Genomic DNA, 6,000 nt, shown 5'->3' with positions numbered 1-6,000 from the left:
ATTTCTTCTTTCTTTTCTTGATCTATAGAGTTTCCTTGGAAAGCATGAGTTCCCTCCTACAGAGAATGTTCTTCAGCACTTAGGAAAAAATTTTGTGGTAACAGCAAAACAGTATAATCGAATAGACTCAGTAAATGGGTTTAGCTGTTTATAATATTCTACTTTATATAGCCTGAAAATTTACCAGCTGTTGTTTCTACAATATAAAGATGTCTCTATGTAAAATTAAAGGATAATTTTTAATGTTTATAAACTATATTTCAAACTTAGATACTTGAAGCTATATGTTTTGGATCAGAAACAAGTGGTATCATTTAAAATAATCTGTGTGAAATCAGTAAATAAACTGAATCTATAGATACACATTTTGGAATATGTGTATTCTTAAGTTTCCAAAATAATTAAATTACTGTTGTGATACATTTGATGCATTTTTATGACTTTAGTATTAAATATTTAGATGTATTTTCCCTGTTTTCACTAGGAAGAGTGAATCCATTTGTGCTTTGGGAAAGCACTTAAATTTAAATGGTTACCATATTGATTATATTCATTTTGTAATAAGTTCTGTTAGGTTAGAGTGTAAATTGGAAAACTTTTCAAGACCTAATTTAATGCTTTATCTGATAACATAAATTTCTTTAATTGCTTACTTTTAAAAGGAACATACTGTTTAAAGTTGGAGTTTTACTAGTAAGATGAACAAATATGCATTTTCTTCTTCAGATGTTTAAAATGTTTAGAGCATTCAATATTTGGTTGGTATTGCTTGATTAAAAGTTACCCATTTAACATTATATTTGGTGTACTTATATTTAATAAAGGTAGAATCGATAGTAAAATTTAATACTTTCTGCAGGTTTGATGGCATTTTCCAAGTGTAAATTAACCTAGCAGTGTTTATATGGAACATACTTGGTGGACAGTATTGGGTTTCAAATTTTTCCTCTTTCATGGAATTTTAGGGCTTATTTCATATATTAATTTGTCTCCAGTTATTACCAGACGCACTCCAAATGTCTACCAGAAATTGGGTTCCAGGATGTTAAAAAAAAAAAATTTAAAAGAACTCTATTAAATGAAACTTGAGAATCATCAGTAGATGATTCTCTATTTTTGGCCATCAAGTTAGTAGAATCTTAGAACTATGGAAATTTCTTCCTATTTGTTAAATTGTACAATTATTTATATTAAAAGGCTACATTCAGAGTAGCCTTTTTTAATAAGTTTGGAACATGGATTAGACATTACTTTTAACATACTGGGGCAATGAGAAGTACACTTCTAGTCATTTGTTTCTAAAAGGAGTTAATGCAGTGGAATACCCTTTTAGAATACAGAGACCAAATTACTGAATTCAGTTTGGGAAAATATAGAAAGGATCATTTGAAATTGTAACTTTGAGGTTTTTTTTAGAATAAAGATGTCTTCAAAAACCTAAAGGTATAAAGATCAGGCAACTTAGATCAAAAGGCTTTTAGTCATGACCATGTAAATTGATCACTGTTATTAAGCTTCCCAAGTAAACTGGAGAAATTCATGAATCTTTGGAACTGCAAATGAAAAAGCAATATTTATCTTATTGTCTAAGATCTCTAATTTGACATTGGTTAATTATATTAAATTGTTATAGAATTTAAAAGACTGGTCAAATTATCCAAGTTTCTAAAATATCTTCAACCAGCAAAGTTTCAGATAATTTTAGCATACTTAATTTTTGTTCAGAATCATTTTTATTTCATGCTGTATTACTGGGACACCAAAGAGCACTTTAGCTCTATCAACTAGAATATACAGATAATTATGTTTGGAGATAACCAGAGGCCTGGAATATTGTAAAATACTCTAAGAATATCACAAAAAAGTGGGACTAAAAATTCCCAATTGGCTCTGCCTGATGCCAATGTTAATTCCGGTCAGAGGAGATAATATGTATAACTGAGAAGCTCAAATTACAGGTAGTTTCTTTTTTTAAAAATAGTTCTTCAGCCAGAGTTCTGCATATATTGATTTATTGATCATTGTTACTTATTGCAAAGTATCTGTCTGGCATATAGTAAAATGTTTAGCTCTTGTGGTCAGCAAAGTAAGGGCGCTCCAAGCTGACCAGTCTTCATGCCCAAACCTGTGAATGTGTCACATGGCAGAAGGTTACAGAAGCAACTAAGGTTTCTGATCAGCTGACCTTGAGATGGGAAGATGATCCTGAAGTATCTGGGTGGATGGAAGAGAGAACCAGGGAAATGGTATTTCGAGAAGGGCTCCACCCACTGTTACTGGCTTTGAAGATAGAGAAAGGTGGCTAGGCGCCAAGGAGTCCAAGTGACCTCTAGAAGCTGGAAAAGGCAAGGAAACAGATTGTCCCCTGGAGCTTCCAGCAGCAATGCAGCCCTGCCAACATCTTGATTTTAGCCTGCTGAAACCCATCTTCAACTTCTGTATTGTTTAAGCCATCAAGCTTGTGGTGGTGTGTTGCATCAGTAGTGGAAAACTAATACAGCTATAATTGTTATCTCCAGAGAACTGCTAGGAACAATATAAGATTGCTTACAGATTCTATGTATCTTTGAATTTTGATTCCTGGGGAGAAAATAGGTATGAGCTCTGAGTATTAAATAAGCCCCCAGCTATTAGTATTTATATAGAACTTTTATCTTAATAACATCATGATACTTAAGGTTGATAGTGATAATCCTCTGACAGATCAGAGAATGTCATTATTATGTATATTTTGGACACTGATTGTCATAAACGACTGCTTTTCCTGGCAGGAAGCTGAGAGCCAACCTTGTGCATCATTTCTAACAGTGCACTGTTTAAGAAGGCAGGCTCTGAAGCCAGATTTTCTTGATTCAGATTCCTGCGCCAAGTTTGTCAGCTGTTTAGCCTTGGACAAGTTATGTAATTTCCCTGTGCCTCAGTTGTCTAGTGGGCAAAATAGAGATAAGAGAAGTATCTGCCCTCATAGCCACAGAGTAAAGTAAAGCATTTGCCGAGTACTTGTTACAGTATAAGAGCTTTGCTGCAGCTGGTAGTGCGTCATCAAGCAGTGTGCAGCAATGCCTCTTTCTGTGTTGTAACTTGACCCTGACTTTGTTGTAGTATCCTGCTGTTTTGCTTTCATTCTGCTTTCTTGATTATCTTTCTCTCTCTCTCTCTCTCTCTCTCTCTTCTATGAATGTCTGTAGCCTGCCTCAAAATTTCTCAGAATGAAGCTGGTTGTAAGTTAGTATGTTAGGGGGCACTTGATCATAAGTGATAGAAACACAAGTCAGACTAGCCAAAGCACAAAGAAAGTAAAATTAATTCACATAATTGACGCCTCCCGAAATTAATTCAGATATAACTGGATCAAGAGCCTTCTGCTTTCTTCTTTTTCTCTCTCTCTCTACCTACCTCTCCCTCCCTTCTTCCCTTCCCCCCTCCCAAACACACACACACACACACACTCACTCACTCCTGACTAAATAGGAATGGTTACAGTGTTCACTGAGAACTTCTGGGAAATAGGCATACAAGCAGTGTTCAGATTAAGTGGTATACACTCTTAACTGCAATTTTAGGCTTACAGAAAAGTTGTGAAAATAGTACAGAGAGTTCATATATGCCCCTCATTGGGCTTCCTGTAGTACTAACAGTTTACATAACCATTGTAAAATTATCAAAACCGGGAAATTAACACTGGTGCAATACTGCTGACCACAGATTTTATTCAGATTTCACCAATTTTAACCCCTAATAGTCTATCTCTGTTTCAGGACCCACTCTAGTGTCCCACGTTGCGTTTAGTTATTGTGTTTTCTCCATCCCCTCCAGTCTGGGACATTTCCTAAGTATTTTCTTGTCTTTCATGACCTTGACACTTTCGATGAGTATTCAATTAGTTATTTTTATAAGATGCCTCTTAATTTTGGTATATCTGCTGTTTTCTCCTGATGAGATTGAGGTTATACATTTTTTGATAGAGTACCACAGAAGAGGTCCTCAGTACTTCATATCTGGGGTACACAATCCATCTCTTAAAGGTGATATCATCCTTCATCACTTGGTTATGGTGGCCTCTGTTGGGTTTCTCCACTATATTTTATTTGTATTATTATTTTTCCTTTGTAAGTGAGGCAGATCTTTGATAGTATGTAAATATCTCTTTCTCCTAAAACTTTTGCTCACTGGTTTAGCATCCATTAGCAAATCTTGCCTGAAACAGTTATTCTTATGGTGTTTGTCTAATGATGATTTTGTATGTCTTTCTTTTCTCCTACATGTATTACTTAGAATTGTCCTTGAGGAAGGAGAAGCTGTCCCTCCTCCCCATTGTATTTATTCAGTTATTTATATCAGTATGGACTCAGTGATGTTCATTTTATTCTGTGGGTTATGATACTATCATTGCTAATTTTGTTGCTCAGATTACTCCAGCTTTAGGCATTAGGAGCTTCTTTGGGTTGGGTTCTGTGTCTTTGAAAATCACTAAATCACTGTCCTTTTTCAAGTAGAAAAAGGTAGAAATATTTACTACCTGGAGTACAGTGTTTGTATAAAGTTCTTTTTGTCTTTAGCCTTACAGTGTACAGTCAGCATATTCATCTCTGAATTGACATAGGTTCTGTCTTTTATTCCTGATCGCCTCCAGTGTAGCTGTGTCATGTGTTTGTAATAGAGTCTCTTGGAGGGTGGGGGGGTCTTCGGTTCATATGTGTGAAATCTCATCTAGTTTTCTGCAGTAGCTCTGGATAGACTTTTATTAATTTTTGTGGTATTGGGATATTTTAAAAATTATTTTCATATCTATGATGTTAAGATTTAATCTTTCTGGTGATTTCCATCAGAGAGGCCCCTTTGACAGCCTCCCTCTTCTGTCCCTAGTTTTTCTCAGTCAGCCTTTGCTCTCTGCTAAGTTGGAGCAGAGTGTGAGAGACCACACCTTGGCATTTGGTGATTTTTCTCTTTTACTCAATTATTCTGAAGTTCTAAAATTCTCCAAGTGATGCTGACAGCATAGTTTTGTGTAGAATTTACTTTTTACTTCCTTTTTTTTGTTTTGTTTCTGTTTGTTTGTTTTGGATAGGTAAGAAGTGGACTTATTTGGAGAGAAACATTCCACAGAGAGAGTGTGGGCCATCTCAGAAGGTGAGAAAGGCCACTTCTTGTTTTTTGTTTGTTTGATTTTTGGAGAAGGCATTTTGGGAAATAGGAAAATATGCAAACCACTCTCCTCGGCCACTTGCAAGTCCCAAGGCTTTTGGTTTGGATAGCAGGACTCCCTTGCGGCTTTGAACCCTGATGCTTAATGAAGCGGAGTGCTTCTGAGATGCCTCTTGTTTCGTTTAATGTTTATCTAAGGATTGTACTGTGCAAGTAAATCACAGAGCTGAGTGGTTACTGCTTACAAATACATCTTTGGAACCACTGATTCCTCGTTGATAATGACTAAAGTGTAGCCTCTGAATTCCACCCTGGTGGTAAGGGTACCAGCAAAATCTTCCCCTTTGTATCAGCAAGTTATTGAAAAACTGTCTCTAGAACATGTGATTTTTTTTTTTTCAGTGCTTAACAGTGTTGCTCCATCCCTGACTGTTTGCATTGCTTCTCCTGAGAACTCTTCTGTCACCTTTATCTCTGTCCCTCTGTATATAACATATTTTTCCTTTGGCTGCTTTTAAGGTTTTCTCTTTATTACTGGTTTTAAGCAATTTGATTGTAGTGTGCCTTGACGTATTTTTCTTCTTTATTCTCGTGCTTGGGGTTTTTTGATATTCTTCAGTTTATAGATTTGTCAAACAGTTTTTACACAGTAGTACATATATTTCTCTCTGATAGGACTCCAATTACACATATATTAAGCCACCTGAAGTTGTCTCATGGTTCTCTCATGCTTTATTTTATTTTCTTAAGTCTTTCTTCTGAGATGTAGTAGTTACTTGGAAATCATTTAATCTTGTCATTTCTTGCTTTTAAGCTTTGTTAGGTGGCCCCAGGGCAGCCTTTATAGTCCCCCCC

This window comes from Hippopotamus amphibius, chromosome 8, assembly GCF_030028045.1.
Source record: "Hippopotamus amphibius kiboko isolate mHipAmp2 chromosome 8, mHipAmp2.hap2, whole genome shotgun sequence".
Classification (NCBI taxonomy): Eukaryota; Metazoa; Chordata; class Mammalia; order Artiodactyla; family Hippopotamidae; genus Hippopotamus; species Hippopotamus amphibius.
This window is presented reverse-complemented; position numbering follows the sequence as displayed.